Source organism: Chlorocebus sabaeus, chromosome 24, assembly GCF_047675955.1.
Source record: "Chlorocebus sabaeus isolate Y175 chromosome 24, mChlSab1.0.hap1, whole genome shotgun sequence".
NCBI classification, from domain to species: domain Eukaryota; kingdom Metazoa; phylum Chordata; class Mammalia; order Primates; family Cercopithecidae; genus Chlorocebus; species Chlorocebus sabaeus.
The window spans coordinates 76,532,208-76,556,597 of NC_132927.1; the positions used below are offsets into that span (position 1 = coordinate 76,532,208).

Below are 24,390 nucleotides of genomic sequence, written 5' to 3' on the forward strand. Positions count from 1 at the left end.
AAAATTAGCCAGGTGTGGTGGCTTGTGCCTGTAGTCCCAGGCGCGATGTGGGAGGATGGCTTGAGCCTCCATGTTCCCCAGGCTGGTCTGGAACTCCTGGCTCAAGCACTCTTCCTGCCTTGACCTCCCAAAGTGCTGGGATTCCAGGTGTGAGCCCCTGCGCCCAGCTGTCCTTGTCTATTATAATAGGGCCTCCTCTAGAATGCCCTGTTTTCTGGGGATCACCCCTGGTATCACCAATGCCTAGAACATTTTCTGGCAAAGGAGTTGCTCTTAATAATGATTTGCTGGACCGGGCGCAGTGGCTAATCCCTGTAATCCTAGCACACTGGGAGACCGAGGTGGGTGGATTGCTTGAGGCCAGGAGTTCAAAACCAGCCTGGCCAACACAGTGAAACCCTGTCTCTACTAAAAATACAAAAAATTAGCTGGGCATGGTGCTGGGTACCTGTAATCCCACCTACTCAGGAGACTGAGGCAGGAGAATCACTTGTACCCGGGAGGCAGAGGTTGTAGTGAGCCAAGATGGCGCCATTGCACTCCAGCCTGGGCAACAAGAGCAAAACTCTGTCTCAAAAACTACCAATAATAATAAAATAATAATGATTTGCTGAATAAATGACAGAAGGCAGGCATGAGTCTTCAGACCGAAAGGCTTAAGGGTGCCAACAACATTAAAATTTGACTTAATCACTTTGAAAAACTCTTCAGTAATATCTATGAAAGCTGCGCATGCCAGGGTCTATACCAAGAGTAGTGAACATGTGTGGCCACCAAATATATGTGCGAGAATAATCCTGGCAGCTTTATTGGTAAAAGCCAAAGCTGGAGGTTACTCCAATGTCAACAACAACAACAACAAAACGAAGAATAGATAACCCGCATATGCTATCTCCTTATACTGCAATGGTGGGTGGTAATAAAAAATGAATTACTGCTACCCACAGCAACATTTTTATTTTCTGTGTCTGATGCTTTGACGTCCTGGGGCCTAGCTGACCATAGAGAGGCTGTCCCTCCCAGGACTAGAGATTCCTTCTCAGATGCCAATGGCCACCCCAGAGCCCACAACCCACCACCTCCTCTGTCTCTCACACTCAGGGCCAATATTTCCCTGCCCTGATCATACCAGGGCCAGGTACCAGACAACTCCGGACAGCTCCTCTGTCCCAGAGCCCTGAAATTACTCAAACCAGCCAGTCCAAAACCTGCTCACCCTGCCTTGACTGTTTCTTCCCACAGAAACCCCAATAAAGGCTCTTGCTCACTCTCTCCTCCCCCTGACTCCAGCAGACCCCAGGGCTCTCCAGTGTGTCCCCGACCCGCGCTGTGTGGTGCTGCCCCTGCTCTTGGGAACTGTAACCATCTTTTCAACGGCAGCATCCCCTGATTTATGGGTCTCACTGCACCTGATAATAAAACCCGCATTTCAAGCAGTCGGCGCAGCAAGCAGGGTGGAGTGAGGCGCCACTGCGCTGCTCTCAGTAACTGGTTCCACCCGGCGGCCGCGGACGTGCGGTGCCGCCGCCTGCGCCGCCTGGTGCTGCTGCTGTGGGCGCCTCTCCGCTCCGAACTCAGGACCTGGGTCCTCTGAGCTCTGATCTGAACTGTGCCTGCCTCGCTTCCTGGCTGGCTGGCCAGGTTCCCCAAGGCTCCTCCAAAGGGAGGCACGGGAGGGACTTCCTCTTAGTGTTTGGGGGTGCCCCGCAGGCGGCCCTGCTAAGTGGGGGCAAACAGAGCTGCTGTTTGGGGGGCTTTTCAGGCTGCCTGGGGGAATTGGGGGAGACTGCCTCAAAGAGTAGGGGGAGGCTGCCTGGCATAATGGGAGGACGCTGCGGGACGGAGGAGGCCCCCCGAAGTGGGGCGGGGGGAGGCTGCCCCGGAGGGGAATCGGGGAGCCTGCCCAGGGAGTCGGGGGAGGCTGTCTGGGAGAGTGGGGGGAGCCTGCCCGGGAGAGTGGGGGGAACCTGTCTGGGGGAGTGGGGGAACCTGTCTGGGGGAGTGGGGGGAGCCTGTCTGGGAGAGTGGGGGGAGCCTGCCCGGGAGAGTGGGGGGAACCTGTCTGGGGGAGTGGGGGGAGCCTCTCTGGGGGAGTGGGGGGAGCCTGTCTGGGAGAGTGGGGGGAGCCTGCCCGGGAGAGTGGGAGGAGCCTGTCGGGGGGAGCCTGTCTGGGAGAGTGGGGGGAGCCTGTCGGGGGGAGCCTGTCTGGGAGAGTCGGGGGAGCCTGTCTGGGAGAGTGGGGGGAGCCTGTCTGGGAGAGTGGGGAGAGCCTGTCTGGGGGAGTTGGGGGAACCTGCCTAGGGGAGTTGGGGGAGCCCGCCCCGGGGAGTGGGGGAGGCTGCCCTTCACTCTCAGGAGCTCAGTGTGAGGACCCCGGCCCCCATAGGGACCTAGTGGGCAGGAGGCTCCCTACCCTCAGGACCAGGGGCACAGTGTTGAATAGAAGAAGGACAAAGCACTCTCTCCCTGCCCTGCCTGAGGCCCCGGGGGAGGCCGCCAGTGGATTCCGGAGCGTGAAATGCTCCGGTGATGCCGCGTGGGTCTCCCTGAGCGCCAGAGCTTACCACGGGGGCCGCACTCAACGCAGCCTCAAAAATACCGACAGGGTCATTCTCCCGCAGTAGCTCCAGAGCCCTCGGAGGTCAGGTAGGACGCCACCTAAGGACAGGGCCATGAGGGGTCAGCAGGACTTTATCTGAAAAACACTGAAAAGATAGAGCGGGGAACAAAAATCAAAAGGAAAAATGTTACTCATCTCGAGATCCAAGCCATTCTAACAGACTTTGCTTAAAAAAGAAGGAAGGCCGGGCGCGGTGGCGCATGCCTGTAATCCCAGCACTTTGAGTGGCCAAGGCGGGCGGGCGGATCACGAGGTCAGGAGATCGAGACCATCCTGGCTAACACGGTGAAACCCCGTCTCTACTAAAAATACACAAAATTAGCCAGGCGTGGCCGTGGGCGCCTGTACCCAGCTGCTCGGGAGTCTGAGGCAGGAGAATGGCCTGAACCCGGGAGGCAGAGGTTGCAGTGAGCCGAGATCGCGCCACTGCACTCCAGCCTGGGCAACACAGCAAGACTCCGTCTCAAAAAAAAAAAAAAAAAAAAAAAAGAAGAAAAAGAAAAAGGAAAGGGGAAGGCAAACACTGGCTGCAGACAGGGCAGTCACCCCCCTACACACACACCTGCCCCCAACACACACACACCCCTAACACATACACCCCCAACACACACCCCACCCCACACATGCCCCCAACACGCACACACTGCCCCTACACACACACCCACCCCAAACACACACTCCCAACACATACACCCCCAACACACACCCCGCCCCCACACATGCCCTGAACACATACACACCAACATATACACCCCCAACACACACCCTGCCCCCACACCCGCCCCCAACACACACACACCCGCCCCTACACACACCCGCCCCAACACACACACCCCCAACACATACACCCCAACACACACCCCGCCCCCACACCCTCCCCCAACACACACACACCCGCCCCCAACACACACACTCCCAACACACACCCCAACACACACCCCGCCCCCACACATGCCCCCAACACACACACCCGCCCCTACACACACACCCGCCCCCAACACACACCCACCTAGCCCAACACACACACCCGCCCCAAAACACATACCTGCCCCAACACACACACGCCCCTGCCCCAACATTCACACAATCCCACCCCAACAAACACACACCCGCCCTAACAGACACACACACACCTGCCCCAACACACCCGCCCCAACACACATACACACCCGCCCCAACACACACACTCCAACACACACACCCCCGCCCCAACACTCACACAACCCCACCCAACACACAACCCGCCCCAACACACACACACACCCCAACACACAACCCGCCCCAACACACACACCAGCCCCAACACACACACACCTGCCCCAACACACACACCACAACACACACACACGCCAACACACACACGTCCACCCCAACACACACACCCCCACCCCAACACAAATACACATGCCCCAACACACACACACCCGCCTCAACACACAAACACACCCGCCCCAACACACACACCTGCCCCAACACACACACCCCCACCCCAACACACACACACCTGCCCCAACACACACACACTCGCCCCAACACACACATGCCCACCCCAACACACACACCTGCCCCAACACACACACACCCACCCAATACACACCCCCACTCCAACACACACCCCCAACCCAACACACACATACCAACACACACATCCCCACCCCAACACACACACCCCCACCTCAACACACATACACATGCCCCCAACACATACACACCTCCCCCAACACACCCACCCCCAACACACACCCCGCTCCAACACACACTCTCCCAGCCCCAACGCATGCCCCTGCCCCCAACACACACCAAACCCCAACACACACACACCGCTGCCCCCCACACACACATCCCCCAACACAGACATACCTCCACCCCCAACACACACTCTTGCCCCAACACATATACACTCCAACACACACACAACACACACACACCCCAAACACACAGCCCCGTCCCCACACATATCCCCAACACACACACCCCCACCCCAACACACACAGCCCCGCCCACACACACACAACACACACACTCCTGACCCCAACACACACACACCTGAACACACATACACACCCCCAACACATACACAGCCCTGCCCCAACACACACACCCCAACACACACCCCGAACCCTCAACACACACACACACCCTTGCCTCCAACACACACACACACCCCTGCCACCACCACTTTCCTCTTATTGGCCTGAGACAAAACCCAAAAACTTTAGGTGGCCAAAAGCCTAAAATGGAACGAAAGGTGGAGAAGAAGAAGAAGGAAAAAAACACCCTAGATATAGGAAGGGGAGAAAAGAGGAACCAATAAAATATATATAAATAAATACATTTATAAAATATACAATAAATTATATATTATATAAATTAAAACAAGCATCCATAATTCAACCCAATTAGAAACGCAAAATGTATATCTAAAAATGTATATGACAAATGATATATATGACAAATATATGACAAAATGCATATACCAAAAGGATTCACATAAAAGGATTAAAAGGGCATTGACTGGCTTTTGTGTCTCTAAACAAAATAGGCTCTAAATTAACTTTAGCATTTGCTAAAATGCACCAATTAACAAATCTTCATGGACTTAATCCATACTGTGGTTCAAATTATAGTTATGCCTGAGGGTCCTACTAAATTTATTTTATTTATTTATTTGTTAGTGTTTTAATTCTTTTGAGATGAAGCCTCACTCTGTTGCCCAGGCTACAATGTAGTGGCATGATCATAGCTCATTGCAGCCTTCAACTCTTGGGCTCAAGTGATGCTTCCACTCAGTCTCCCAAGCAGCTAGGACTACAGGTGTGCACCACCACAGCTAGGCAAATTTTATTTATTTATTTATTTTATTTATTTATTTAGTAGACATAGGATCTCATTATGTCATCCAGGCTGGTCTCAAACTCCTGGCCTCAAGCAATCCTCCTGCCTCAGTCTCCCAAAGCACCGAGATTATATGATACCTATAAAGCCCTGATACTATATAAGCCAGTGCACCTAGCCCCCAACTCAATTTAAACATTGGACCCCCAACCAGGCACGGTGGTTCACGCCTGTAATCCCAGCACTTTGGGAGGCCGAGGCGGGCAGATCAAGAGGTCAGGAGATGGAGACCATCCTGGCTAACACGGTGAAACCCCATCTCTACTAAAAATACAAAAAATTAGCCAGACGTGGTGTCAGGCGCCTGTAGTCTCAGCTACTCCTGTGGCAGGAGAATGGCGTGAACCTGGGAGGCGGAGCTTGCAGTGAGCTGAGATCCTGCCATTGCACTCCAGCCTGGGGTCACAGCGAGACTCCGTCTCAAAAAAATAAATAAATAAAAAACAAATAATTAAAATAAATAAACATTGTACCCCCTTATAATCTTAAGGAGGTAACTTAATATAAAATAGAGGGAAAATACATATGCTTAACTGTAACGGCAGCCCTGCCTCAACTTCCTGTAGTTACAGTATCCATTGCCTTAAAATATCACACACTGGGTACAGATGCTTACAGTAATTAAAGTAAGTGCTTACAGATTGGCTCAATAAATGAGACCCCATGGACCTCCAGTTGAAATGTAATTTGGTCCGGGTGAGGTGGCCTACACCTGTAATCCCAGCACTTTGAGAGGCCGAGGCGGGAGGATTGCTTGAGCCCAGGAGTTCAAGACCAGCCTGGGCAACATAGTAAGACCTCATCTCTACAAAAAAATTTTTAAAAATTAGCCAGGCATGGTGGTGCACACCTGTGGTCCCAGCTGCTTGGAAGCTGAGAAGGGAAAATCACTTGCGCCTAGGAGGTTGAGGCTGCAGTGAGCCAAGATCACGCCACTGCACTCAACATGGGAGACAGAGCAAGGTCTTTTCTCAAAAAATAAGTTAATTAAATTAAATAGTTAATTTGGTTCAATATAAGTTAAAATAGGCCCTCAGGGAATCATGCTTATTACATAAAGCCTAACTAATAAGGCAGTGATTGTTCCTATTGCTGCTCTGTTTAACGGTCCAGTTTTACCTGTTCTTAAACCCAGGAAAAACAAAGGGCTCCCGATGGTACATTTCTACAGTCTTCATTCATGCTGTGGTCCCACCCGCTGAGGCCCCCACACCCAACAGCCAAAAGCATTAAAATTAAAATTATTATTATTGTTATTATTATTCTGAGATGGAGTCTTGCTCTGTCACCCAGGCTGGAGTGCAGTGGCACAATCTCGGCTCACTGCAAGCTCCGTCTCCCAGGTTCACACCATTCTCCTGTCTCAGCCTCCCAAGTAGCTGGGACTACAGGCACCCACCACCACACCTGGCCAATTTTTTGTACATTTAGTAGAGACAGGGTTTCACCGTGTTAGCCAGGATGGTCTCGATCTGCTGACCTCATGATCTGCCCACCTCAGCCTCCTAAAGTTCTGGGATTACAGGCAGGAGCCACCACGCCCAGCCCAAATGCACTAAAATTATTAACTCCGCCCCAATCAACAACCACGAAGTATTCTGCGCTGACAGATTTGGCTACATTGTATTTGATGCCTGTTTCAACAGGCTTTCAGCCACAGTTTGCCTCTGCCTCCAAAGGGACACACTGCAGCTGGACCAAGCTGCCCTGGGGGAACCCCACAGCTCTGCCAGGGCACACTGTTATGCAGACAATACCTTCCCTACATCCACCTGCTCCAGGGGTACTGGCCTGGCATGACACTGATAGCAAAAGACGTTGGACGTGGCAAAAGATGTTGGCATGACATTAATGGGAAGAGATGTTGGCATGACATTGATGGGAAAAGATGTTGGCATGACATTGATGGGAAAAGATGTTGGCATGACATTGACGGGAAGAAGATGTTGGCATGACATTGATGGGAAAAGATGTTGGCATGACATTGATGGGAAAAGATGTTGGCATGACATTGACGGGAAGAAGATGTTGGCATGACATTGATGGCAAAACACGTTGGACATCCAAGTCTAACATCTTTTAGTTCTCTTTGGGTTCTGATGGCAATATATTCATCATTTACAAAATTTTACTTATGCTACTGATGCTGCTACTTATACAGTGGCCCACCTGAAGCAGGACTTCCTCCCACAAAAGGCTCTAAATCTGTTCAAGTTAAAATCAGCAGGTACCCCTGTGAGAGCCCTTGGAGACTCCTGCACTGTGGATGGGGCTTTGGCAACCCCTCGCAGGCCCCCTGCAGTCTCTGGACCACCTAGCATGGCCATTAGTTGCTCAAGGATTGGTGATGCAAGACGCAGCTTCTCTTAACAAAATTGCTGGCCTAAGCACTATGGCACGTGCCTGCAGTACCAGCTGCTGGGGAAGCTGAGGTGGGAGGATTGCTTGAGCCTGAGAGGTCGAGACTGCAGTGAGCCGTGGTCGCACCACTGCACTATACCCAGCTGCCCATTTTGCTTTGGGTCATGCCAACAGCACCCCATAAACTTGGTGTGGCTACCAAGGCCTTTATAAGACGCAAACGAACCAAACCTGGGCCCTCTGGCGTATTCCACCTGCTGGAGGAAATCCTCCCAACTCCCTTGCAGGTATTGAAGGAGCTCACCCGCTCTCAGACCTCGCAGCTACCTGGAGAGCACCTGGGATTAGCTGAGTGAACACAGACGGTAAGAACCGCACTGCCAACCGTTGTAAGAATGAGGGAGCTCAGTGGATGGTGGCTGCTTTCCAACTCTCAGTCAGAATGTCCCTAATGAAGGACAGGACCCAAGGGTCAACACAATTGGCCAGACTCCAGACAGTCACCTTAGTACCGGCTGCCTGACTGACACAGGGCCCCGTCTTCACATCTGTTACAAACTACAGTGCCACTGGCTGAGTTGTCCCTTTCAGGGTCAAGGACTCTGGGACTCTTGCCTCGCAGAGACCCAAACTTACATCCAAACCAAAGGGCTGGGTGTGGTGCTCACGCCTGTAATTCCAGCATTTTGGAAGGCCGAGGTGGGTGGATCACCTAAGGTCAAGAGTTCAAGACCAGCCTGGCCAACATGGTGAAACCCCGTCTCTACTAAAAATACCAAAAAAAAAAAAAAAAAAAAAATTGCAGGGCACAATGCCTCACACCTGTAATTCTAGCACTTTGGGAGGCCGAGGTAGGTGGATCATCTGAGCTCAGAAGTTCGAGACCAACCTGGGCAACATGGTGAAACCCTGTCTCTACTAAAATACAAAAATTTAGCCAGGTGTGGCAGCATGTGCCTGTAGTCCCAGCTACTCAGGAGGCTGAGGCAGGAGAATTGCTTGAACCCGGGAGGCAGAGGTTGCAGTGAGCTGAGATCATGCCACTGCATTCCAGCCTGGGTGACAGAGCGAGACTCCGTCTGCAAAAAAAAAAAAAAAAAAAAAAAAAATACAAAAAATTAGCCAGGTATGGTGGCAGGCGCCTGTAATTTCAGCTATTTGGGAGGCTGAGGCAGGAAAACTGCTTGAACCCAGGAGGCAGAGGTTGCAGTAAGTGGAAATCGCACCATTGCACTCCAGCCTGGGTGACAGAGCAAGACTCTGTCAAAAAAAAAAAAAAAAAAAACAACTCAGGGCGGCTCTACATAGCCTGAGGCCTCACCCCAGGACACTCCCTATCCCTTCCAGAGTTACAGATGTTACTCACAGACCAAGGCACACATTTCACGCCTCAGAATACACAACACAGGGCTCAGGGAAAAGGCATTCAATGGACCATTCTTCTCCCTGAGAGGATCCCAGCACTTTGGGAAGCTGAAACAGGAGGATCACTTGAGCTCAGGAGTTTGAGACCAGCCACGGCAACATAGCAAGACCCCATTCCTACAAAATAAAAAAATTAGAGGGGCATGGTGGCGCATGATTGTAGTCTCAGCTACTTAGGAGGGAGATGAAGGGGGAGGATCGCTTAAGCCTAGGAAGTCAAGGCTGCAGGGAGCCCTGATCATGGGCCTACTCTCACCTCCCATCAACTTTTTTAAACTGGCTGGGCACAGCTCACCCCTGCAATCCCAACACTTTGGGAGGCTGAGGTAGGAGGATCCCTTGAGCCCAGGAATTCAAGACCAGGGCAACATAGTGAGACCCCATCTCTACAAAAAAAAAATTTTTTTTTTAAATTTTTTAAAAACTTTCCTATTACTGGCCGGGCGCAGTGGCTCACGCCTGTAATCCTAGCACTTTGGGAGGCCGAGGCGGGTGGATTGCCTGAGCTCAGGCAATTGAGACCAGCCTGGCCAACATGACGAAATTCTGTCTCTACTAAAATACAAAAAATTGTCCAGGCATAGTGGCATATGCCTGTAGTCCCAGCTACTCGGGAGGCTGAGGCAGAATTGCTTGAACCTGGGAGGCAGAGGCTGCAGTGAGCCGAGATCATGCCACTGCACTCCAGTCTGGGCAACAGAGCTAGACTCCGTCAAAAAAAATAATAACTTTCCCATTACCCTTTCCTATGTTTAAAGGGGGATTTGTCTAATCTCTAAGATACATTGTTGAAACAAAATATCTTATGCTTTTAACACACTTTACAACTCCACCAAGATACTGTTAGAGACCTTGGAAATTTCAGATATCTCTTCTTGGGTTATGCTATGTAAATGGGAAACTTGTTATGAGCCAGACCACGAGGACACCTCATACGTCTCCTTGCGCCACCCCTTCCTGCTCTCACAATGAAATGTTCCACGTTGTTGAGGCCAACCTACGCCTTACTCGCTACCAGTCTCCGCTATCATCACCCCAAGGTTTCCTTAATACGATGTCAGTGCATCACAGGGCCGGTTGTACTCGCCATGCCTTTTTCTTTTCTGTAATTCTGATGCTGTGACATCTTGGGGCTTTGCTGGCCCTGGAGGGACTGCCCCTCCCAGGACTAGCCAATTCCTAGAGATTGCAAATCACCAGCTTAGGAGCGAGCCTTTCAGATGCAAGCTAGCCAATCCTAGCCCATACCCCACTACCCCCTCCATTGGGCTATCACACTCAGGTCCGGTATTCTCCTGCCCTAATCACTGGAGGGTCATTACCAGGAAGTCTAGACTGCTCCACACCCCCAGCCTCCTGAAATGATTCAAACCCACCAATCCCAAGCCTGCTCACCCTGCCTTGCCCGTTCCTTCCCATGGAAACCACAGGAAGGGCTTTCCCACATTTCCCCTCACTCCCCTGCCCCCCAGCCTGCCCTGGTGCGCCCCCAGGTGGCCGTGTGTGGCAAGGTGTGCCCTCTCCTCTTGGGAATTGTAAGTAACAAATTCTTTCCCATGGCAGTCGAGTCCTGCTCTGTCGGCCGCACCATGCCAGAATCATAATAAGGCCCATTTTAAAACATGATGGATCTCATAGCTACTATACTTGTTAAACAGGTATAATCTTAAAATGTGTGCAGTTTAATTGAAAAGTGAGCATAGGCTGGGCACAGTGGCTCACACCTGTAATCCCAGCACTTTGGGAGGCCCAGACAGTTGGATTGCTTGAGGTCAGGAGTTCGAGAACAGCCTGGCCAACATGGTGAAAATGTAAAAACTAGCTGGGCAAGGTGGCAGGAGCCTGTAATCCCAGCTACTTGGGAGGCTGAGGCAGGAGAATCGTTTGAACCCAGGAGGCGGAGGTTGCAGTGAGCTGAGATTGCACACTGCACTCCAGCCTGGGTGAGACAGCAAGGCTCTGTCTCCAAAAAAAAAAAAAAGGCTGGGCACGCGGTGACTCATGCCTGTAATCCCAGCACTTTGGGAGGCTGAGGTGGGTGGATCACGAGGTCAGAAGATCGAGAACATCCTAGCTAACGCGGTGAAACCCTGTCTCTACTAAAAACACAAAAAATTAGCCAGGCGTGGTGGCAGGTGCCTGTGGTCCCAGCTACTCCTGAGGCTGAGGCAGGAGAATGGCGTGAACCTGGGAGGTGGAGCTTGCAGTGAGCCGAGATCCCGCCACTGCACTCCAGCCTGGGCGACAAAGCCAGACTCTGTCTCAAAAAAAAAAAAAGAAGAAGAAGAAAGAAAAAAAAGTGAGCCGGGCGCGGTGGCTCAAGCCTGTAATCCCAGCACTTTGGGAGGCCGAGGCGGGTGGATCACGAGGTCAGGAGATCGAGACCATCCTGGCTAACACCGTGAAACCCCGTCTCTACTAAAAATACAAAAAACTAGCCGGGCGTGGTGGCGGCGCCTGTAGTCCCAGCTACTCGGAGGCTGAGGCAGGAGAATGGCGTAAAACCCGGGAGGCGGAGCTTGCAGTGAGCCGAGATCGCGCCACTGCACTCCAGCCTGGGTGACACAGCGAGACTCTGTCTCAAAAAAAAAAAAAAAAAAAAAAAAAAAAGAAAAAAAAGTGAGCACAACTTGCAAAACCCAAAGTTACCATCTAGAAACACTGTAGAGAACTTTTTGAGCAGGGAGATGAAGACAAAAATCCCAAAAGCCGTAGAGCACAGTGGCTCATGCCTGTGATCCCAGCACTTTGGGAGGCCGAGGTGGGAGAATCACTTGAACTCAGGAGTTTGAGACCAACCTGGGCAACATAGAGAAACCCTGTCTCTACAAAAAAATAAAAATAAAATAGTTGCCCTGGTGGCGCATGCCCGTAGTCCCAGCTACCTGGGAGGCTGAGGTAGGAGGATCACCTGAGCCTGGGAGGCCAAGGCTTCAGTGAGTCATGATCGTGCCACTGCACTCCAGCCTGGGCAACAGAGTGAGATCCTGTCTCAAAAAAGAAAAGGAGGGAAGGAAGAGAGGGAGGGAGAGAGGGAGGGAAAGGAAATCCCTAGATCTTCCAAGAAGAAACAGGAATAAACTGCCTGCTCATGAACAAGAGTGAGACTGTCCACAGACTTAGGGAAGCTGTGCACAGGAAGGCCATGCCGCAGCCTTGTCCATGTCCACCCCACTGTGGCCTCTCCTGTCTCCCACTATAGCCCACTATAGCCCACTATAGCCTGCCCCCATAAGGCATGGCCCAGACCAGCCCTCCGTGCCCTGCAAGGCTGCATGTGGCTGGTCCACCTGAATGCACTCCTCCACCCCTGACCCCACGCTGGTCTCCACTCCCTCCCTGCATCCCCAGGCCTCCCATCCTGCAGGCCTGCCCCATCTCTTTCCAAACCTTCATGTCGAGACCAAGTGCCACCTGCTCCCAGAAGCCTCCCTGATTTGTCAACCTGAACAGACAACTTGTCCTTCTTTCCCCCTCTCCCCAACACTGGTCACTACCTCAGTGGTCTTGTCTAATTCTCTGTCTTTCCTTTTGGGCCAAGGGGCAGCACAGCCCCTGGACACAGACCCAGCTTACATGGCATCTCAGCCTCTTACCCGCCAACTGAGCTTGGGCAAACCACTTCGCCTCTGTGCCTCAGTCTCTTCCCCTGTAAAGTGGAGATAGCTACCCTACTTCCTGGAGTTCTCAGGAGCAGGAGCCTATGTGTGAAGCACCCACAGCCTTGCCTGGCACACAGTGGGCCTTCAGGCCACAGCAGTTGTCAGCTGGGAGAACCAGGTGTCGGGGGCCATGGGCTGCTGGGTGATCTCCACGGGGTTTCTGGGAACCTCCCTCTTGGGGCCCTCAGCCTTGTGCCATCCCCTGAGCACTCTTGTCACTATTTCACTTATGACACCTCGTTGATTAGGTCACTTTCAAATATGTGTCTTAAAGATAAAATAAAAACTGCTGGGAGGGGCTGGGGGTGCAGAATTCCAATTGCACACCATACACAAACACACCCAAGCAGGTGTGGGCATTCGGAGCAGGGGACGTAGTGCCAGCCCCACAGGCAAGAGCCAACACCAAGGCAGAACCGGCCTCTACTCTGAATTGTGCCACCTTCATCCCTGGGATGAAGTGCTTCCCATCCCATCCGCTGGGAGCCCAGGCTACCACATTTTAGCGCTTTACAGTGGAGGGCAAAGGGACTCCTCAGGAGTGGAGGTGCGCTCTGGCCCTGGCACATGTGGCTCAGGCGCTCCATGGGGTATCCACATCCCAAACCACAGCTCTGAAAGAGTCTTGGTTTCCCCAGCCAGGCCCCCAGCCCAGGCCCAAGAAAGACTGAGCATGGCAGCCAGGCACAGAGGCAGCCCAGCTCCTGGCCCCACTGGCGTACAGAGACGCATCTGAAGCTCGGCTATTCTGAAGCTCGGCTAGTGTGTGAGGTGTGAGGCTGCTTCTGCTGCCGGTGCCACCCAGTGGGAACCCCCTCCATACCGGTGCAGCCCATGGACACAGGATGCTGGGGATGAAATGCCGACAGACAGGCAGGAGCCCACTCAGCTGCCCCCACTGCCCTAAGAGTCCTCCAAGGGGCTATTTCCAGTTGAATGTGATTGCATTTTCAGTGGATAATCAATGTTTGTTGTGGACACAAATCTGGGGAGTCCCAAAGACCTCAAACACGTCCCTCGAGAATGTTAAGGACGCAAAAGATAAATGCTTGAATTGGCTGGGCTCGGTGACTCACGTCTGTAATCCCAGCACTTTGGGAGGCTGAGGCGGGTGGATCACTTTGAGGTCAGGAATTTGAGACCAGCCTGGCCAGCATGGTGAAACCCTTTCTCTACTAAAAATACAAAAATTGGCTGGGTGTGGTGGCACACGCCTATAATCCCAGCTACTTGGGAGGCTGAGGCAGAAGAATCACTTAAACCCAGGAGGCAGAGGTTGCAGTGAGCATAGATTGCACCATTGCACTCCAGCCTGGGCAACAGAAAAAGACTCCATCTTAAAAAAAAAAAAAAAAAAAAAACAAACAAAGCTTGAGCTGCTGGGTACCCTATTTACCCTGATGTGATTATTACACATTGCACGCCTGTGTCAAAATATCTCATGTAATCTCATGTATACCATAAATATATATACCTTCTATGGGCGGGGCGCGGTGGCTCAAGCCTGTAATCCTAGCACTTTGGGAGGCCAAGACGGGCAGATCACGAGGACAGGAGATCGAGACCATCCTGGCTAACATGGTGAAACCCTGTCTCTACTAAAAAATACAAAGAACTAGCTGGGCAAGGTGGCAGGCGCCTGTAGTCCCAGCTACTCGAGAGGCTGAGGCAGGAGAATGGCGTGAACCCAGGAGGCGGAGCTTGCAATGAGCTGAGATCTGGCCACTGCACTCCAGCCTGGGCGACAGAGCAAGACTCCGTCTCAAAAAAAAAAAAAATATATATATATACCTACTATGTACCCACAAAAATTTTTTCTTTTTTTTCTTTTTTTTTTTTTTGAGAAAAAAAAAAAAGGCTCGGCCTCCCAAAGTGCTGGGATTACAGGCTTGAGCCACCGGTACCCACAAAAATTAAATTAAAAAAAAAATGTCAAGGAGGGCCAGGTAGGGTGGCTCAGGCCTGTAATCCTAAAATTTGGGAGGCTATCACTTGAGCTCAGGAATTCAAGGCCAGCCTGGAGGCCTGAGCAACACAGCAAGACCCAGTCTCTGTAAAACACAATACAACAAGAAGAAAGTCGAGTCTGTCCCCAGTCCAGCTGCTCGCCTCTGACTTCTCTCCTCATCTCCCACTATATCTCTCCCACTCCCACTATATCTACCCTCATGCCCAGGGTACCTTCCTGAATCCCAGAGTTGAGCGAAACTCCACGTCCACAACCCCAGGGCACCCCATTGCCACCATCCCTCAGCCTTGGCAATGGAGTCATCAGGCATGAAGTTTGGATGTGCACAACCTGGCACCGAGCCCCTACAGTGGGACCACACCCACAGCGGCAGTGTGGAAGGCGGGACAGACGCAGTGTGGAAGGCGGGACAGACACAGTGAAACGTCTCCAGGGCTTGGTGGGAGGGGCCGGAACAGGGAGGTGGCCCGTGCGTAGCATCTGCTCTTACAGCAAGACCTATAAAAATAAAATATACATAGGTTTGTCACTAGAGATGTGTCTGCATAAATACACTCACGCCGAAAACTGTTCTGACCCACTTTGTAATATAATTACCGTGTGTCCTTGTGTCTGTGTGGGTGGCTGGGTGTGTCTGTGCACAGGTGTGCCTGTGTGCATCTGTCTGTCTGCAGGGGTATCTGTGTGTGTTTGTGTGTGAGCAGAGGTTCTGGAGAAGGTCTGGAAGGATCCTCTCAAACTGGAAGGGGGCTGCCAGATGAGGATTTTTCTTTTAATGCATCTGCCCAGTTTGAGTTTTACAAATGTCAGTCATTTAAAGGCAGAAAAGACATCTTTGGGGGTTCTGGGGTTTTGTATTTTGTTTGGGTACAGGGTCTTGCTCTGTTGCCCAGGCTGGATTGCAGTAGTGTGATCATAGCTCACTATAGCCTTCTAAGCCCTGGGTTCAACTAATCCTCCCTCCTCAGCCTTTCCAGTAGCTAGGAATACAGGTATGTGCCACCACGAACAGCTAATTCAAAAAAAAAAAAAGAAATCTATATTTTTTCTTTTTTCTTTTTTTTTTTTTTTTGAGACGGAGTCTTGCTCTGTGCCCCAGGTTGGAGTGCAGTGGCGCGATCTCGGCTCACTGCAAGCTCCGCCTCCCGGGTTTACGCCATTCTCCTGCCTCAGCCTCCCGGGTAGCTGGGACTACAGGCGCCTGCCACCACGCCCGGCTAATTTTCTTGTATTTTTAGTAGAGACGGGGTTTCACTGTGTTAGCCAGGATGGTCTCGATCTCCTGACCTCGTGATCCGCCCGCCTCGGCCTCCCAAAGTGCTGGGATTACAGGCTTGAGCCACTGCGCCCGGCCTATATATTTTTTCTTTTTTAGAGATGGGGTCTTGAGGTCTTGCTGTGTTGCCCAGGCTGGTCTCAAACTCCTGAGCTCAAGAGATCCTCCCAACTTAGCCTCCCAAAGTGCTGGGATTACAGGTGTGAGCCACCTGTCCGGTATAAAAAGATATCTAATTTAATTTTTTTTAATTAGTGGACTACTCCCAGGCTCATCCTCCTTCACCACCCATTCCCCGCGCATTGCCCCTGCGCCGTCTGCAGCGGCGTGGGGGGGGGGGGTGGGGGGGGCTGGCCTTTGCGCTCGTGGTTCCCGCCCCTGGGAGCATTGATCCCCCTGCCCACCGCACCCCGGAGCTCGGACCAGCCCCGGCTGCTCCCACTGCGGCCCGGCCCAACCCAGTGCCGCGCCTGTCCCCTGCTCGCCCGGAGCAGAGACCCACGTGCTACTGCGGAACCGAGGCGCGGGCTGCGGGATCCCGCCCTACCTCCCAGAGACCAGGGCCCAAGATAAGGGGGTCCCAGAGGGCCAGGGGAGTCGCGGGCCTAGCGTCTCAGGGGGCACGACGTTCTTACTTTAACCTCTTTTCTGTCGACCCATCTGTCCCCACCTGGGAGGAGGGAGAGCGACAGGCCCCTTCCCGGTTGAGCTCAGGACTCAGTGCAAAGGCTGCATGATGCCACAGAGTTCGATGGCCTGGTGCCAAGGCTGGGAGTGCCCAGACAGAAGGGCCACAGGGCATCCAGGAGGTGTGAGTTCAGGCCTTGAGGGCCTTGAAGGACGGAGAGAGTTCCCGACCAGGGGGAGGAGAGATTCCCAGCAACAGGCATGGCTGGGACACAGGCCTGGTGGTGGGAAGGAGCAAGGGCCACTGTGGCTGGGGAAGAGGAGTAGAGCGGGGCTCAGAGGCTTAGTGCCCTGGGTAGCCTGGGAGTGTTGAGGCCTGGGAGGGCCTCAGGGAGTTGGGAGGTGGGGTGGGGAGGATGTGGATGAGGTGTCCGCACAAGGGAGAGCCTTTTAAGCGGAATCCTTGGGTCCCTGGCTGGGTCCCAGCTCTGAAGAGGCTGGGGCAGGACAAAGAGCAAGGGTGTGTGGGGGTGAGGCCTTGAAAGAGACTAGTGAACAAATCCATCACTGGCTGAGCCAAGCCTCTCGAAGGTCCCACCAGGGAAACTGAGGTTGGGCCCCTGGAGAGTGGGGTGCAGGAATGGTCTGCTCCAGGAGGTGAGAACAAAGCACATGACTAATGCCACCAGGACTACTCACGGCACTGACTTCATCGCCCAGCGTGCAGACGTAGGGGCCTGGCTCAATTCACCCAACTGCCTTTCTGGCCCTGACCCATAGCCTTCAAACCCCACTCCTGACTCACTGTATCCCACCTCCCTGCAACAGGGAGAAACATACCAAGTGCCTAGGCCCAGCGCTGCTGTGGGGAGACCAGTGTGGAGTCACACAGGGTGGAGGGGAGGGTCTAGAGCCAGGGTCCTGCCCCTGCCCAGTGCTGGGACCCAGCTTAGACCTGGCCTCTCCTGAATCCCCTCCTCAGCTTAGGCAGCCTGGTCCCTGGTCCTTGACCACATTCACGCCGCAGGATTTCATTTATATAAAGTACAAAACAAAGGTAAAATTAATCTATGGTGGTAAAAGTGTGAATAGTAGTTGCCTTTGGAGGCTGCTGAGAGCTGGAAATTTGCTGTAACACAATCTGGAAGGAGCCATAGCATGGACATAGAAAAAAAATCATCTGGTTGCTAAGATTTTGCACTTTACTATAAATACACCAATAAATGCATATAATAATAACACCACACTCTTACTAATTATTGTTCCCCCATGTCCAAGCCCTTCATGCAGGTAGGCCAGGTATTTCTGATGCTGTGTCCCCAGCGCCCAGCCCAGGGCAGCCATCTATCCTCACAGTGGTGAACAACTATCAATAGCCCCATTTTATGACGATGGAAATTGCAGTTCAGGGGAACCAAGGAACCAATGTCTTGTCTGACTCCGAAACTTATCCCAGAAAGCTCTGTGGCTGTTCTAGCTCTGCCCAGGGATGCTCATGTCTTGGAGAGGAAGCAAAGACAAGAGTCAGAGGATGGAGGGAAGCCAGGGCTTCTAGGAGTGGCACCATGGCCAGTTACCATGGTCAGGCTGTGATAGGGCCTTGGGAGGAGGACGGGTGCTCTCTAGAAGGAAGTGATGTCAGGCTGAGTCTCAGAGAATGGGTGAGGTCTAGAGCTGCAAAAACTGGACACACTTGTAATCCTAGCACTTTGGGAGGCCGAGGCAGGTGGATCACCTGAGGTCAGGAGTTCCAGACCAGCCTGACCAACATGGCGAAATCCCATTTCTACTAAAAATACAAAATTAGCTGGGTGTGGTGGTAGGTGCCTGTAATCCTAGCTACTTGGGAGGCTGAGGCAAGAGAATTGCTTGAACCTGGGAGGTGGAGGTTGCAGTGAGCCGAGATGGTGCCACTGCACTCCAGCCTGAGCAACAGAGTGAGACTCTGTCTCAAAAAAATAAATAAATAAAAAATAAAGTCCCATCTTCAGTTTTTTCAGGCTGATCAGAGGCTTTTTGTGGGAGGGGGGGGTATGGGGAAACCATGAGCAGGGCTTGGGATCAGGAGGTGTTGGAGGACCACAGACATCTGGGAGCCAGCGAGGGTCTGAGGAGGTTGGGAACTTCTTTGTCCTTAGTCAAGGGTCACGATGCTCCTATAAATCCTTAACAAAACATAGTTTCTGGCTTACTTACTTCCCCTCTAATCCCAGAGTTAATTTTACATGATTAGCTGGTCATGGTGGTACATGCCTGTAATTCCAGCTACTTGGGAGGCTAAGGCAGGAGAATTGCTTGAACCCTGGAAGTGGAGGTTGCAGTGAGCCGAGTTGTAAAGGCCTTTAAAAAAAAAAAAAAAAAAGACTGTCCGGACACGGTGGCTCATGTCTGTAATCCCAGCACTTTGGGAGGCCAAGGCGGGTGGATCACGAGGTCAGGAGATCGAGACCATCCTGGCTAACACGGTGAAACCCCGTCTCTATTAAAAATACAAAAAATTAGCCAGGCATGGTGGCGGACACCTGTAGTCCCAGCTACTCAGGAGGCTGAGGCAGGAGAATGGCGTGAACCCAGGAGGCAGGGCTTGCAGTGAGCTGAGATTGCGCCACTGCACTCCAGCCTCGGGGACAGAGCGAGACTCTGTCTCAAAAAAAAAAAAAAAAAAAAAGAGGACTGGGTGCGGTGGCTCACGCCTGCATTCCCATCACTTTGGGAGGCTGAGGCGGGCGGATCACTTGAGGTCAGGAGTTCGAGAACAGCCTGGCCAACATGGTGAAACCCCGTCTCTACTAAAAATACAAAAATTACCTGGCTGTGGTGGTGTGAGCCTGTAATCCCAGTTACTTGGGAGGTTGAGACAAGAGAATCACTTGAACTTGGGAGACAGAGGTTGCAGTGAGCCGAGATCGTGCCACTGCACTCCAACCTGGGAGACAGAGCGAGACTCCATCTCAAAAACAAAACAAACAAACAAACAAACAAACAAAAGTGGAGTTAGTTGTGTCCATTCTTTTCCACTGTTACAGTATGACCACTGGTGAACCTCTGCAGAGATTGTTTGAGGGACAGAGTTTCATTTTCATTTAAAAGGTTGTTCAGGGCCTGGATTGGTGGCTCATGCCTGTAATCCCAGCACTTTGGGAGGCCGAGGTGGGCAGATCATGAGATCAAGAGATCGAGACCATCCTGGCTGACAAGGTGAAGCCCCGTTTCTACTAAAAATACAAAAATTAGCTGGGCGTGGCGCCTGTAGTCCCAGCTACTCGGGAGGCTGAGGCAGGAGAATCGCTTGAACCTGGGAAGCGGAGGTTGCAGTGAGCCGAGATCACACCACTGCACTCCAGCCTGGGCGACAGAGTGAGACTTCGTCTCAAAAAAAGAAAAAAGTTGTTCAGGCCAGGCATGGTGGCTCATGCCTGTAGTCCCAACACTTTGGGAGGCTGAGATGGGTGCATCCCTTGAACTTAGAAGTTTGAGACCAGCCTGGGCAAAATGGCACGACCCTGTCTCTAGTAAAAGTACAAAAAAATAGCTGGGCATAGTGGTACACACCTGTAGTCTCAACTACTCAGGAGGCTGAGGCAGGAGGATCAGTTGAGCCCAGCGGGCAGAGGTTGCAGTGAGCTGAGATCACGCCACTGTACTCCAGCCTGGGTGACAGAATGAAATCCTGTGTCAAAAAAAAAAGAGATGATCTAGTAACTAGGACCACAGGCATATGCTACCACACCCAGCTAATTTTTTATTTTTATTTTTATTTTTTTATTTTTTGAGACAGAGTTTCACTCTTTCACCCAGCCTGGAGTGAAGTGGCGTGATCTTGGCTCATTGCAACCTTTGCCCTGCCTGGTTCAAGCGATTCTCCTGCCTCAGCCTCCTGAGTAGCTGGGATATAGGCACTGGGATTATAGCCAACACGCCTGGCTAATTTTTATATTTTTAGTAGAGACAGGGTTTCACTATGTTGGCCAGGCTGGTCTTGAACTCCTGACCTCAGGTGATCCACCTGCCTTGGCCTCCCAAAGTGCTAGGATTACAGGTATGAGTCACCACGCCCGGCCTCACACCCAGCTAATTTTTAAAAAATTATTTGTAGAGATGGAGTCTCACTATGTTGCCCAGGCTGGTCTCACGCTCCTGGGCTTAAGAATTCCTCCTGCCTCAGCCTCCCAGTATGCTGGGAGTACAGGTGTGAGCCACCATGCCTGGATCATCAGTGGATTATCTTAAAATCAATGACATTTTACACACAAGTGTTGCCGGAAAGGGGTCTGATCCAGACCCTAAGAGAGGGTTCTTGGATCTCATGCAAGAAAGAATTCGGGCAAGCCCACAGAGTAAAATGAAAGCAAGTTTCTTTAAAAAGTAAAGGAATAGGCCAGACACGGTGGCTCATGCCTGTAATTCCAGCACTTTGGGAGGCTGAAGAGGGGGAATAAAAGAATGGCTACTCCACAGGCAAAGCAGTGGCACAGGCTGCTCTACTGAGCATACTTATGGTAATTTCTTGATTAGATGCTAAACAAGGGATGGATTATTCATGAATTTTCTAGGAAAGGGGCAGAGAATTCCTGGAACTGAGGGTTCCTTCACTTTTTAAACCATATAGGGTAATTTCTGGGCATTGCCACAGCATTTGTAAACTGTCATGGCACTGGTTGGATTGCCTTTTAGCATGCTAATCCTAATGCTAATGTATTATAATTATTGTATAATGAGCAGTGAGGATGACCAGGTCACTTTCATCGCCATCTTGGTTTGGATAGGTTTTCACTGGCTTCTTTATTGCATCCTGGTTTATTCATTTATTTCTTTTTTTTGAAGCAGAGTCTCGCTCTGTCACCCAGGCTGGAGTGCAATGGCGTGATCTCAGCTCACTGCAAGCTCCGCCTCCCGGGTTCACGCCATTCTCCTGCCTCAGCCTCCCAAGTAGCTGGGACTACAGGCGCCTGCCACCACACCCAGCTAATTTTTTGTATTTTTAGTAGAGACAGGGTTTCACCATGTTAGCCAGGATGGTCTCGATCTCCCGACCTGGTTATCTGCCCACCTCGGCCTCCCAAAGTGCTGGGATTACAAGCGTGAGCCACCGCGCCTGGCCTGCATCCTGTTTTATCAGCTGGGCCTTTGTGACCTGTCTCTCTTATGATCTCTTATCTCACCCTGTGACTTAGAATGCCTAACCTCCTGGGATGAGGCCAGCAGGTGTCAATCTCGTTTTACCCGGCTCCTATTCAAGATGGAATCACTCTAGTTCAAACACCTCTGACACAAGGATATTATATATATATAAAATATGTGATGTCTTAGTCTTCTTTCTGTTGCTTACAACAGAACATCTAAAACTGGCTAAATTATTTTATTTTATTATTTGAGACAGAGTCTCGCTCTGTTGCCTAGGCTGGAATGCAGTGCTGCTATCTTGACTCACTGCAACCTCTGCCTCCCTGGTTCAAGCAATTCTTGTGCCTCAGCCTCCCAAGTAGCTGGGACCATAGCCCCACGCCATCACACCTGGCTAATTTTTGTATTTTTAGTAGAGATGGGGTCGTGCCATGGGTAGCCAGGCTGGTCTCGAACTCCTGGGCTCAAGTGATCCACCCGCCTCAGCTTCACGAAGTGCTGGGATTACAGATGTGAGTCACCGCGCCCGGCCACTAATTATTCTTAGTATAAGATTCAGGAGGCCAGGTGCAGTGGCTCATGCCTGTAATCCCAGCACTTTGGGAGGCTGAGGCAGGTGGATCACGAGGTCAGGAGTTCGAGGCCAGCCTGGCCAATATGGTGAAACCCCGTCTCTACTAAAAATACAAAAATTAGCTGGGCGTGGTGGCATGTGCCTGTAGTTGCAGCTACTCGGGAGGCTGAGGTAGAAGAATCCCTTGAACCCAGGAGGCGGAGGTTGCAGGAGCCAAGATTGCACCACAGTACTCCAGCCTGGGCGACAGAGGGAGACTCTGTCTCAAACAAACAAACAAAAAAAGATTCAGGAGCAGAGGAATAATGTAAAGACAGAATTTAATCATTAAAAGGAAAGCAGAGGCAGGGCCTGGTGACTCACACCTGTAATCCCAACACTTTGGGAGGGGGAGGTGGATAGAATCCTTGAATCTAGGAGTTTGAGACCAGCCTGGGCAACATGGCAAAGCCTCATCTCTACTAAAAATACAAAAAATTAGCCGGGTGCGGTGGTGTGCACCTATATAGTCTCAGCTATGCTGGAGGCTGAGGTGGGAGGATCGCTTGAGCCCAGAAGGTTGAGGCTGTAGTGGCCTGAGATCACGCCACTGCACGCCAGCCTGGGACAACACAGTGAGATCCTGTCTCAAAAAAAAAAAAAAAGGCAAGCAGAGCAGAAGGATTTGGAGTACTCTCAGCCTGGCCATATAGAGGGTAGAAAAGTACGTTCAGGAGAGGAAACCATGGGTGTAGCCCAGTGAATATTTGCTAAAGGGATTAGCACATAGAAGGAAGCCAGGTGCTATGCCTCAAGACGACAAAAGAAAGACACTGCCAAAGGCACGCAGAGAGCCCTGGAGCACGGAGGCTGACCCGCCTGTCACAGGCCCAGAGACCGAGGAGGCAGAGTGGTGTCAGGGGACAAGCCTGGGGGTGGGGGTGGCTCTCCATGGGCTTCCTGCCCAGGGTTGCCTTGGGACTCTGTTCCCCACACCCCTGCACAGCGCTCCATGCTTGGTTCACCTGTGGCTCCAGAGGGCCCCAGGTGCGGCTCCTGTTGCAGTATCAGAAGGCATAGGTTGTAAACCTTGGCAGAAGTTCACACGGCGCTCATTCTGCAGACTTCTTTTTTTTTTTTTGGAGATGGAGTTCAGCTCTTGTTGCCCAGGTTGGAGTGCAATGATGCGATCTCGGCTCACTGCAACCTCTGCCTCCCAGGTTCAAGCGAGTCTCCTGTTTCACTGCTTCAGCCTCCCAAGTAGCTGGGACTTCATGTGCCCACCACCACGCTCAACTAATTTTTCTTTCTTTTCTTTTCTTTCTTTTTTTTTTTTTTTGAGATGGAGTCTTGCTCTGTCATCCAGGCTGGAGTGCAGTGGTGCAATCTTGGCTCACAGCAACCTCTTCTGCCCGGGTTCACACCATTATCCTGCCTCAGCCTCCCAAGTAGCTGGGACTACAGGCGCCTGCCACCACCCCTGGCTAATTTTTTTGTATTTTTAGTAGAGACGGGATTTCACTGTGTTAGCCAGGATGGTCTCGATCTCCTGACCTCATGATCCTCCCACCTTGGCCTCCCAAAGTGCTGGGATTACAGGCATGAGCCACCGCGCCCAGTTTCATTCTGCAGACTTGCAAAACACAAGAGCTGTGAAGCTTGGCAGCCTCCAACCAGATTGCAAAAGAAAGCCTGGGGACCCAGGAAGAAACTTGTCACAAAGGCAGAGCCACCACAGACAGCCCCCCGTAGAGCAATGCCCAGAGGAAATGTGGGGTCTGAGCTGCAGCACAGAGTCCCCACCAGGCTAATGGCTAGTGTGGCCATGGGAGTGGGACCACTGTAGGCCCCCAGAACTACAGAGCCCCAGCAGCATGA

The 24,390-nt window shown here is 51.8% G+C and overlaps 1 protein-coding gene across 6 annotated transcripts in view; it reads right to left on the reverse strand.

The window, feature by feature from the left end:
* Positions 1 to 24,390, reverse strand: part of DEGS2 (delta 4-desaturase, sphingolipid 2) — a 47,166-nt gene that overhangs the window by 17,015 nt on the left and 5,761 nt on the right. For 2 of the 6 annotated variants that reach the window (XM_073011312.1, XM_073011317.1), the window contains exons 2-4: positions 20,388 to 20,505; positions 15,145 to 15,430; positions 2,565 to 2,705 (exon numbers count right to left, since the gene is read on the reverse strand). The gene's annotated coding sequence lies outside the window, so the exon portion shown is untranslated. The remainder of the gene's footprint in view (positions 1 to 2,564; positions 2,706 to 15,144; positions 15,431 to 20,387; positions 20,506 to 24,390) is intronic. The other 4 variants (XM_073011313.1, XM_073011314.1, XM_073011315.1 and 1 more) reach the window with 4 other exon arrangements.